This window comes from Sphaeramia orbicularis, chromosome 6 (assembly GCF_902148855.1).
Source record: "Sphaeramia orbicularis chromosome 6, fSphaOr1.1, whole genome shotgun sequence".
NCBI classification, from domain to species: domain Eukaryota; kingdom Metazoa; phylum Chordata; class Actinopteri; order Kurtiformes; family Apogonidae; genus Sphaeramia; species Sphaeramia orbicularis.
Window position 1 is genome coordinate 38,657,880 of NC_043962.1, and position 12,248 is coordinate 38,670,127.

Here is a 12,248-nt window from a genome sequence, read left to right on the forward strand (position 1 = left end):
TTAGCTGTGGGTCCTTAAACATCTTTCCATTTTAAGGAAATAACATGTTAACTGTAATTGTTTATTTTTTTTTATTTAACCTTTATTTAACCAGGAAAAAAGCTCAGTGAGATAAGAAAAAAAATCTCTTTTTCAAGAGTGTCCTGGCCAAGACAGCAGCAGCAGAAGTTACACAAAGTAGAAACCACAGCCATACATCCACACAAAAAAAACATAAAACACAATAAAAATCAATTTTAAAACCACACATAAAACACTAAACTAAGAACATACATATAAAACACCATCAATAATTTAAAAGGTATTAAAACTATAACAATGTTCCTTAAAGCATCTCGAAGCAGAACCCGATTCAATCAAATAGAAAAACATCTGCATCCAGATTTGTCCTTTTTCCATCGATTTAAAATGACTTTGAATGTATTTAAACAGACGAGTTCCTTCAGTTTAATCTCCTTCTGTTGGTTGTTCCAGGCAGTGGGAGTAGAACATTTAAAGGCTTTCTTTCCCAGTTCTGTTCTGACTTTTGGGACTCGTAGAGAAAACAGATCCTGGGAGTGGAGACTGTAATTATTGAAGCCATTCCAACAAATGTAGACCAGCAAATCTGATGGAACCTGACAAACACTTTAATGAAGAATGTGGCTCTTCATATCAAAGCCCTGTTTATACCAGGATCATGCATCTTGGGTGATGCATAATCTGATCATAAGTGGGTCAGTTCACACCTGAAATTAGAACGAGTCTCCACATGAATGTAGTGTGACATATGGCGCATGATCCAAGTATCCACAGTATCATCTGGGACGTCAGATACACTCACTGAGCATCAATGCATGGAACGTTAAATGAAATTATTTGTCTTATTCACTTTGAGTGATGCAGTCTGTTGTGATGTGTTTATTAAACATATCGATAATAGGGATGCAAATTATCGATTAATCCATTAATCATTAGTTGGTGGACTTTATTGATCGATTAATGATTAATTGATATGCAATGATTTTCCTGAGAACCTGAATTTCTCTTTCGATAGGGTCTGTAAGAATAAAAGCTAAATATTGTTTATATATTTCATGAAAAAAGCATGTCATATTCCTGAGTGATTGAATTATTGAACCGTTGGATACAGCACAGGCAATGACATTTATGGAGTAGAACGAAAGAAATATTCTGGATTCAGTTGGGTTTCTGTAAATTGGCTTAGAGTATGGTTTTGACCAACTCTATATATAAAGTGTCATGAGATAACTTTTTGTTGTGATCTGGCGCTATGTAAATAAAATTTGATTGATTGAGTGATTTAATTGGTTTTCCCCTGTAAGTCCCTTTGGAAAAAAGCGTCTGCCAAATGCATAAATGTAAAATGTAAATACTGCAGAGAAATTTAATAAAATAAATGGGTCTGAAGAGGGGAAGTTTAGAAGAAATGGGCATGATGGAGCAAGATTTCAGCGTAGATGCCTTTTCTCTCCTATTTTCACATGACCACCGGGGTGACTGTGGGACATAATGCGGGACATACCTGTGGCCCAGATCAGGAGCCTGGAGGAGGTTTTTAACTTCTGTCTCACTGACCAGATAGTCCAGATGACCGTGGACTAGACCAGTGTTTCCCAACCTTTTCAAGCAGCAGCACATATTTTACATTAGAAAAATCACAGGGCACACCACCAAACAAAAATGTTACAAAAAATATATTTATTGAAATATAACACAAATCTAGTCTCAATTGACTTAGTGTGAAACCTGGGCCTGTTTAATTGAATACAAAGCTGATATTCTTGCAGGAATTGAAGAACGATGCGGGGCATTTGGAATGAGAAGGCTGAGAGGGGTGTGTCACCACCCCTTGGACAGATCCCCGGCTAACAGATTGAGATCTGTATAATAGAGGCATACCCCCCCACTCCCCACTCTAACCCAATCTGCAGGTCCTGTAGGTAACCCGCTAATCTGAGCATCACTAGTGAGGGGGGCTTTATCAATAGAATGCACCACATCGGGGCCAGTTCACTTTCATTTTCACTTTGCAAAGGGAAACTGTTGTTGTAGAGAGGATCACTGGCGTGTGCAGTCATGCATATCTATATCACGCCGCTCACTTAGAGTATCAATCAGGTGAAAGTAGATAATCTTCCACGGCACACCTGATGATTTCTCATGACACACTTATGTGCCACGGCATAGTGGTTGGGGAACACTGGACTAGACCAACCTCCAGGGGAAACACTCCGATCTGATACTGACCCCAAATTTGTGCATGTATCTAGGCGAGGGTGCACCGCTCCCACAAACAGACGGGCCGGTCTGTGTTTTGCTCCACCATGTCCCTAAAGTGATTCTAACTCATCAACGCCATGATCCGGTTCAATCCCAGCTACGGCATCACAGCGCAGACAAGCCGTCAGCCTTCAGACAGGTGTGGACAGGTGGACAGGTGTGGACAGGTGGACAGGGTGACTCCCCCGTTATTCAACTTTAGCGATGAAGCCTAGTTTGGGCAGTGGTACCCCCTACATTCAACACTACAAACCCCACCGTGGAAAAGGGCAATTAACCGACAATTAATAGTTTAATCGAGCAAATTCTTATCAACAATTCATTGATAGTCGATTAATCATTTACACCTCTAATCAATACTATTCTTTGGCTTCCTATGATGCTACCATTGTGCAAATGAAGTTCTACTTCTGCTTATGTAGACAGCGACCTTAGAGTAAGTGGTCCTTCATTGTGGCCAAGGACACATTCACATCCACATGACTAAATGAATAAGTGCCACGTGCATCCAGACTGACTCCAAACACTGTGGATGCACCTTAAGTCAGGTGTGAACGTGGCCTAATATGATGAAGAAATGGTTTATGGAAACTGTTGCTGTAGCTGCTAATATATGTTGGTTTGTTTTCAGTGAGGAGATCAGATGTTTAGTCATATCCTTTGGTTTATTCTTTAGGGGCATCATCATACATAAAGAAACAAGGAGTACAGGCATCACTTTTGAAAAGGATTTGGTTTAACTTGAACTTTGGACGGACTGCGCTGTGTGTTTCTATCTGATTAATGTACTTTATTTGAGCAGATTTTAGCAGAGTTTTGAGTTGATCTATCTCGGTGAATTCAGTCACTTTTCTTACTTATGTTTCACTTTGTTCATTTTTTTTATTACTCCTCTCATTCTCTGGATCCACCAGAAAATATAAGTCATATTCTGATCAATATTTACACATTATTATCTCCCACTGCAGTTTGGCTGGCGCTGTTTTAATGACTTTATTTTGTTGCGCCCCCTTCTTCTGCTGAGGTTTAAAGGCATGTCATTTTTATTTCTGTGTTCCAAAGTTCAGTGCCTATAAATGTCTCTTAAATGTAAAATGACTGCGTTTATGTAGGTCTTGTCCAATTTAATGGCACGTAAAGCACTTGCAATATGTCATATTCAATTTTTATTAGTCTATCACTGGTTTTATGCTACACTAGTGGAATGTTTATAGATATTTATATCACAGTTAATGACAACAACTAAAATGTGATGATTGGAACAGCTCTATATACATGTTGCATGGCTTATATGGATGTTTTTTCCATCTTTTCCTGCACATTGCTGCACAGAAGACCAGTTGAATAGGACCAAACTGTGTATTGCAACAACTGCATGCTGGTGTGCTTCCACCTTTTTTTTTTGCACAAGAACAAACAAAACTCCTAAAACCTTTGCTCCATAGCTCTACAAATCATCAGAAACTCCACAGGGTTGTATGACCCTGTGCGCTGAGGCAGGAAGGCTGTAAGAGACTCATTTGTGATAAAATTGTGAGCAAACGTCATGTGGATGACTCATTTCTAGACCCACCTCCTCATAATCAACCGACTCCCTCATTAGTACTGACAAAGTGTGTGTGTGTGTGTGTGTGTGTATGTGTGTGGTTTGGGGTGTTTGGCAGGAGATGAAAGCTAAGGAGACGTGCAGCAGAGACAATACACAGAGAGGGAAAGCCTCGCTGTCGCTCTGTCATTCTTGTCACGTACAAAACAAGCTGCAGGAGAAGCTGCAATGGCAGAATCAGAAGCTGTGTGTGTGTGTGTGTGTGTGTGTGCGTGCATGTGTGTGTGTGTGTGCGTGCGTGCGTGTGTGTGTGTGTGCGTGCATGTGTGTGTACATATGTGTGTTTGCCTCCAGCACGTGGAGTCAGCTCACGTTTCCAGGCAGCAGAGCTCAGAGAGAAACAGAGAGGCTGATGGGAAGGAGGTGTGTGTGGATAGCTGGTGTAAAGCCTTAATTCACCTCCGCTGACAAGGAGCTAATGTTCCGTTAAATCCACACAAACACACATAGATCCCCCCTGTTTTTGTCACATTCAGCATCTAGTATGCAACCAAAACCATGAATTCATTAATAAAATATTCTCTAAAACAGCCTTTATTTAACCCTTTCATGCATGAATTATGAGAACCTTTGTCAAGATTTTTCCTGAGTGTTTTTATTCCTCTTTAGGCATTTATGAACCTATTTTTCATGGAGTTACAAAAATGTCCACTCAGCTGGAGATCATGTATTTAAAACCCAGCATCAGAAAGTGATATATATGTGAAAACTATGAAATAAAAAAATTTTTCATGCAGCTAATCTGATGTTTTCTCACATTTTAACATACTCTAATGCTAGTTATTACTCACTTCATGGAGATAGTATGCAAAAAAAAAAAAAAAAAAAAACCTTTTGGCTAAGAAAACTGTTAATTACAGTCTAATAACAATTAGCAATTGATTTACACTCAAACATGTTACTACAGATCAGGTTTATCAAGAACAGCAAAGTTATAATAATGGTATGAACTGCAGTGTATGGGATGGTGCATAAGTGTCCACTGTGTTGGCTGACATGGAACTAAAACAACCAAACCCATGAATTTACAAGAGAACAGCTGTAGAATAACTGTCTACAGTAGTGACCGCTATGCATGAAAGGGTTAATATGAAAACACACACTAGTTCTGTTTGGACACTGTATCCAAAAGGTTTCATTTTAGACATGACCAGTCTCACATCAGTGTGTTGAATTTAGAGTTGGGTTATGGCACTGAATTAATGAACCCATGCACATAAAAGCCAGGCACATGTCACATCAGTGTTGAGAAGCAGAGCAGAATCATGAGGGACCATATCTGTACTGTATTAACAAATACGATCCCTCAAGCACAGGATGAGCAGCATAAACATCCCAACTTTAACCCTTTAACAACAGAAATCTCATCGGCGCTGCATTTTGCACTTTACAGCATTCAAATTACTGTAAGTCCTCAAATGTTTGCACTATCCACAAAATTCAAATGGATTTCTGATGCTATATAACACTTTATGGCAAGAATGTGGGACTCTATTACAAGTAGAAGGAACTGTTTTGGAGACTTCCACACAGGCTGAAAAAAAAACACCTGGAAATAACAAAAAATATGATGCCATAATATGGATACTGAATATTCAAGACCAATAAAACATGTTTGAGGAGATGTAGAATAGTTGAAAGTTTATTTTTTCAATCTTAAAAAGTTTCGTTATGGACATTTACAGTTGTTTCTGATAATAAATATGATAAAAACTTCAATTCAAGTCCATTTTTTTTCTTTTTTAATAAACACACTGTTTTAAGCATTTATTATTTATAATAATGATAATTAATGGATAGATATTGAAAGTTAAGTTCTTCCTGAAAACAAAGGTGCAAAAGAATTGGCAAAAAAATACATTTTCTGACACTTTTTTTGCAAAGAAAACATGAATACACCTAGAAGAATGGCAGAATTAAAAGGGTTAAAGTCTTTGGAAGCAGCAGTGTAAAGAAAACAGTCTAAACTAGTCTAAACCATGTATTTTTGACTGTTTATGTGATCATGTATAGTATTGATATTTAGAACTATTGACAGCAGCGAGAAGTCCGTCCCACTGTTACCAAAAGCACCAACAAATTAACGCTCCATCTTAGATTCCATCGCTCAGATTCAAGCATGAAGCTCATACTTTGCACACGTCTGTTTTGTCTTTTTCTAACACAAACTCTGACATGCACTTAAAATAATAATGTGTCTCATAATCACATGTTACCTCAGCTGATCTGGATTCTACACTAAATCAATCATTCAGCCAAATCTATTTTTAGACAGTAAACATCTACCGTGAAACCCCAAATCACCTCTGTTTTCTGTACGGTTTGTGTTGCCGATAGTTACATCAGTTCTGTTTAAATTGTCCAAATAAGGTCAAAACTTTCACATCCTTTACTTTAAAACAGCAATGCCTCTATTTTTTAAATCAGTTTGTTATTTTGATTGACTCTGAACATTGTTCCTTTACAGTTCTCATCTCTCAACCCATTTGGCATTAATTTTACTAATTTACTCACTACTCCCTCTAGTGGTCACAGATATTCACAGTGACACGACGGTATGTGGCTGTAAATAAATTCAGTTCATATCTTCGCAATATATCACACTGACCTAATGTTTGACCCTGACACTAACCCATCATAACTCTTTGTTTTTCTAGTGATACTTCAGGTCATTTTTTAATATTGTAAAGTAGGAATAATACATACAACTCTTTTAATAAGAGTAATAATAATAATAATATATTTTATGTATAGGCGCCTTTCAGGACTCTCAAGGTCACCATAAAAAGTTGTTAAAATTAAACAGATTTAAAATTACACACATACTGTCCGTATATAAAACACATAGGTACATAAAATGGCAGCAGATAAAAGTGAAATTATGGAATTGAGTAAGCCTGTCTGAATAGCCCAAATAAGTTTTAAGCTGGGATTTGAAGGTGGTAACAGAGTCTGAATTTTTATGTGTTCCGGTAATAATAATAGATTACATTTCTGTAGCACTTTTCAAGGCACTTTATATTTTAGATCCATTATTCATTCCCTCTCACATTCGCACATGATTAGGACAGAGCAGGATTTGAACCTCCAACCCTCTCAATATCGGATGACCCACTCTACCTCCTCAGCCACAGTTCTGTGTCCAGGGTTTTTTGGCCCCTCCCCTGAAAACAAGAACTCTCTCTGACTTACAAATAAACAGTTTATTTATAAATCAGGGAAGAGGAAGGAACAAAACAAACATATATTATCCACCAAAAATATCAATATCATCCGAGTGTGTTATATGTAAAATTTTTCACCACTTTTACTTTGCATCAGAGAACACTTCCTGATATTACATGCCTTTCAACTATACAGTCCCTCTGACACTGAATTAAGGTGAGTTTTTCATGTACTCTATCATGTCCTTATCTCCCACCCATGTTTGTTTTAAAGCTTCTGAAACAATGAAAACCAATGCAAACAAATGTATACATCCTCAGTGTGTGTGAGTGTGTAAGATGGCTAAAATTTACTTAGGGGGTCAAATGAGTGGCCATTTTTGTCAAAAAAAAAACCCAAGTTGTAAGAAATGCATAGAACTGTGTTGAAATAATGTTAATACATTTGTGCACAGACTACTGATATTATTTGACAGTGGAAGCTATATTTTCAGAAATATTGGATTTTGAATTGCACGTGTCTGTGAAAACTTCTGCTGGTGGACAGACGTGACATTACCCATGATGCTCTGGTCAGTACCAGTACTTTATTAGTAATAAACTTACATACTTACTCTTGCTAATTCTCCTCTTATTCATAAATGTTAGTATTGTGGATCTAAAACAATAACAGCTGACACAAAAACACAAAATGTGACAGTGGACGGATGTGACATGGTTGTTACAGATCCCATCATACTGATGCTCGGCAGCCATGTCACCGTTTCCACAAATGATCCCTGTGCAAAAACTAGGATCATAATTATTTATTGTATAGTTTATCATCATACTAAAGAGTAAATAACAATATAGAATTGTTATTTCTTTATAAAAATGCTTATTATTAGAGAACTGTTGATTTAAAAAGTGACGTGTGACATTCTTAATGTATGTATTGGTGTAACATAAGCAGGATGGATCAGCACCATACTCCATATTGCAACCTGTAAAAATAAAACATGATATGTAGGATAGAATCTTGTAAGAGAAACTGGGGAATCTAAAGAATAGAATATTTGTTTTTCAGGTAAATTCAGTTCAAATATAACTTGGCCATTTGTGACATGAAAATATAGCATTAATTGTGATGAAATTGAACATTTTTGACCTGAAAACATACTTCATATGACCATCAACATGTTGCAACAGAACTGAAATCCTGTAAATTTGTATAACTTGCATTTACCAACACAAAGTTCCTTTGGGGATTCACTTATACTGATTTCTTATGCACAAAGACAGAAATAAGACCTCTAAGCAAATTTTAGCCGAAGACTGTGTTTTTGTTTTGTTTGTGCCTGTAGATTTATGAGAAGTGCTTTGGAAAATAAAATCTTTGTGCTCCAAGTAACAATGAAAGCTGCTTTAATGAGGCTGTCACAGAACACAGATACACTGATGGGCCGTTGGAGTAAAAATACCATGAACGGAATGTGGTATAATGTCACGTTAAACTTTATTTCATTAAACTGCTGAGACACAGAAACATGACCAAACACATGATAGATCAAAACAAATTAAAATCTAATCTCTGGCAGCGTAACAACAACTCTCTGAATTGTCTACATCCGTGTGAACTCAGCCTTTTTCTCTGCTCCAGTTTTTCCATTCAGGGTAAAACTGTTTGCATAATTAGTTCCTTTATCACATGTCTGAGTGTGGGTGTGGGTGTTGTGTGTTGGGTGCCTCTCAGTCGGTTTTGTGGTCAGTCATTCCTTCCACACATTGTGTTTCCATGTGTTCAGAGGTCGCTACATTGTCTCAGGCTTTTTTTTTTTTCTAGAGAGGTACTGTAACCAAACATTTAAAAAAAATCTTAACATTTACATTTAATAATTGAAGTGTGTGTGTGTGTGTGTGTGTAATTTTGTGCTCTATGGAACAAATTTTCATCCCAATAGTCTAACTTAATGTAATATAAAACTGTTAATGAATGAGTTTCCACTACTGCCTTCTACCTTTATACTAATCCATTCTGGTTTTAGACAAAATCAAAGTTCAAACAGGCTTCATTCATGTCACTTATTAGTTTATATCATACTGATGATATTCACAGGGTGCTTGCACAGGTCTTGAAAGTCTTAAAAAGTATGGAATTTTTAAACACTGTTTTCCAGACCTTGAAAAGTCTGGAATTTTGTGTGAAAGTCTGATGGAAGTATGGAAAAAAGTTTCTCTCATAGTCGAATTTTAGACTATGCTAAAAGGCAGAGATAAGAAATACATGAGAACACCATAAAAAAAAACTGGAATGAATGATTTTAGTGAAACTTGTTTGTGTGATATCCATGGACTTTTGTGATTTTCATATGTTTTGAAAGCATTTCTGTCAATAAAACTTAATTTACTGCAAATTATGCATTCATTCATTCATACATTTATTAAAATGATCTTTTCTACTAGAGCCTGACCGATTAATTGGTGGGCCGATTATAGCGTATCACCGATTAATCGACATCAGTCCATATATGACAGACGTATTAACTTTTTTGCTGCACAGAGATTCTGTCACTCTGCACCTGTGTCTGTGCTGCCCAGAGTTAGAGGAATAGTAAAGCGTGTTCAGTTTCAGTTTCACTTTGACAATCACAGACCACCACTCCCCCCCACACACGCACACATATACACACACACAATCACAGACAGCCCCCCACTCTCTCACAAACTATTCACCCCCCACCCCTGTCCGTGCACTCCCTGTGTACCTCACATTTTCACTCCTGGGTATTAATACTGTATATTAATTGTCATTTACATTTCAAAGAATGATTTACCAAACATTTTTTATGTCACTACTTCTAAAATATAGACTCACATCTTTTCCCAGAAGTCTGCTCTCCACAGCATAAAAACTACCACATCTACAACCCGTGGTTCCTCACAGGTCACATACTAGTCTAACATAAGACTATTACAGACTACTATATAGTGTTTTAAAGTTGTGTAAATTATCTCCGTGAGATAAACAAAGATGCAACTGTTAATTCATATGTCCACCATTATTTAATATAAGACTATTACATCCTGTGGATATCAATGTTCTCATTTCATATATTATCATATGTTATCGCCCAATATATCAGATATCTACTTTTTTTAGTCCCTAATTTCGGTATCGGCGTCGGCCCTAAAAATCCTAAAACAGGTACAATCTCAACCAAAAAATAGGCATGCAAGTATAAAAGTACATAAAGTCAAAGTCTAGGGGAAAAAATAGCAACTTTGAAAAAGTCTGTAATTTTTATTTGGATCAAGAGCAAACACCCTGCATTCATGATTAGGCAAAAGGGGAGAAAATCAGTGCTGAGTGTGGCCATATGTGTATGTGTGTGATGGTGGATTTAAGTGGACGCTGATAGCTCCAGTGCTTCTGATTCTCATGTGTTCACTTTTTGTCAGTTGCTTTACTGTTTGCATGAACACCACATTCATTTGCCTCCTCTGTCACGGCTCCATTTACATGACCATCCTCCATGAAATCTGATGCAGAGACTGCACACGGGTCTACAAAAACAGTCGCTCTGAGGATTAGTTAAAGCAGCCACACACCTCAGAGCTGTTAGTTCAGAAGGGGAGTCACACTTCTGTTCAAGCAGTTCATCATCTTTTTTTTTTTTTTTTTGTAGCTTGAAATAGAGACACTGTGAGGATAATCTGCCTGTCAAATACTCAGTCGGGGTGTTTTTATCAGGATTTAACAGACATGCAGCTGTGGAAATGTTCCTCTGGAGGCATCTACCTCTTTATCTTCGAGTGGATTCAGGAGAAAGTGTTTTAGAAAAATGGACAAACAAGTATGTGACAGGTAGAGAAACATCCCATCTGTATGACCTTTTAACCTTTGTAATGAACGGTTTGAAACATTTGATCTCTTTAACCCTTTCATGCATGAATTATGAGAACCTTAGTCTAGATTTTTTTCTTGAGTGTTTTTATTCCTCTTTAGGCATGAAAAAACAATGCAATTGATTTTTTTTAATTAACCTGTTTTTTATGAAGGTAGATTTGTTTCTTTATTGCTTTAACTAAAAAAAAATTTCAATTAAAGAAAAGTGTTTGAATGGAAAAAAAAATTACAATCCAAAAAATTGCATTTGAACACTTTTTTTCCTTGATTGAAGTGATTTTTTTAAATTGATTTTTTTTTTTTTTTTTTAATGAAATTTTTTTTTTTTTTGTTAAAGCAATAAAGAAACAAATCTACCTTCATAATTTTTTGTGGAGTTCCAAAAATGTACACTCCGCTGGACACCATTTGTTTAATTTTTGAATATCAGAAAGTGATATACAATAACAAAACATTTTTAATGCAGCTAATCTGATGGGTTTTTTTTTTCGCATTTTATCATATTCCCAATTTTTATTAGCAATTGATTTACACTCAAACTTGTCACTGCAGATCAGATTTATCAAGAACAGCAAAGTTATAGTAATGGTATGAATGTCAGTGTATGGGGTGGTGCATAAGTATCCACTGTGTTGGCTGATATGGAACTGAAACAATAAAACCCATGAAAATACAAGAGAACAGATGTAGAACGACTGTCCACTGTAGTGACCAGTATGTATGAAAGGGTTAAAAATCACTTTTGATTCAGTTTATGATGGGATGTCTCTATGATTTAAGGGTTTTTCTTATAACTGGGTGCTTTTGACTCTGAGATCATGCTCTGGGAACTTGGCCAGTTGAGCAGTGGAGGGAATTAGAGTTAGATTTTTGGAAAATTTAAACTATAGTTGTAATCTTTTAAGACTCCCTTTGCACATTTGAGACTGATAAAGTTTAACTTTTCCCCATCAGGAGTGGATAATTCATTATTTATATTTACTATTTATATGACTGTAGGCTTTTTAAAATATTATTTTAAATATTCAGTATATATTAAAAGTTTTAAGGCAGTCACAGTGCAGCTATTAGGAATGTTTCATGCAGTGTATCTGTATGATTCACTTACGTACCTTTAACCCTTTCAGGCATAGTGGTCACTACAGTGGACAGCTATTCTACAGCTGTTCTATTGTTTATTCATGGGTTTTGTTGTTTCAGTTCCATATCAGCCAACATAGTGGACACTTATGCACCATCCCAAACACTGCAATTCATACCATTACTGTAACTTTGCTGTTCTTGATAAACCTGATCTGCAGTAACATGT

The 12,248-nt window shown here is 36.5% G+C and overlaps 1 protein-coding gene across 1 annotated transcript in view; it reads left to right on the forward strand.

Annotated features, from left to right (window-relative positions):
- gramd2ab (GRAM domain containing 2Ab) overlaps positions 1 to 12,248 on the forward strand; it is a 51,958-nt gene that overhangs the window by 10,590 nt on the left and 29,120 nt on the right. The window lies entirely within an intron of this gene.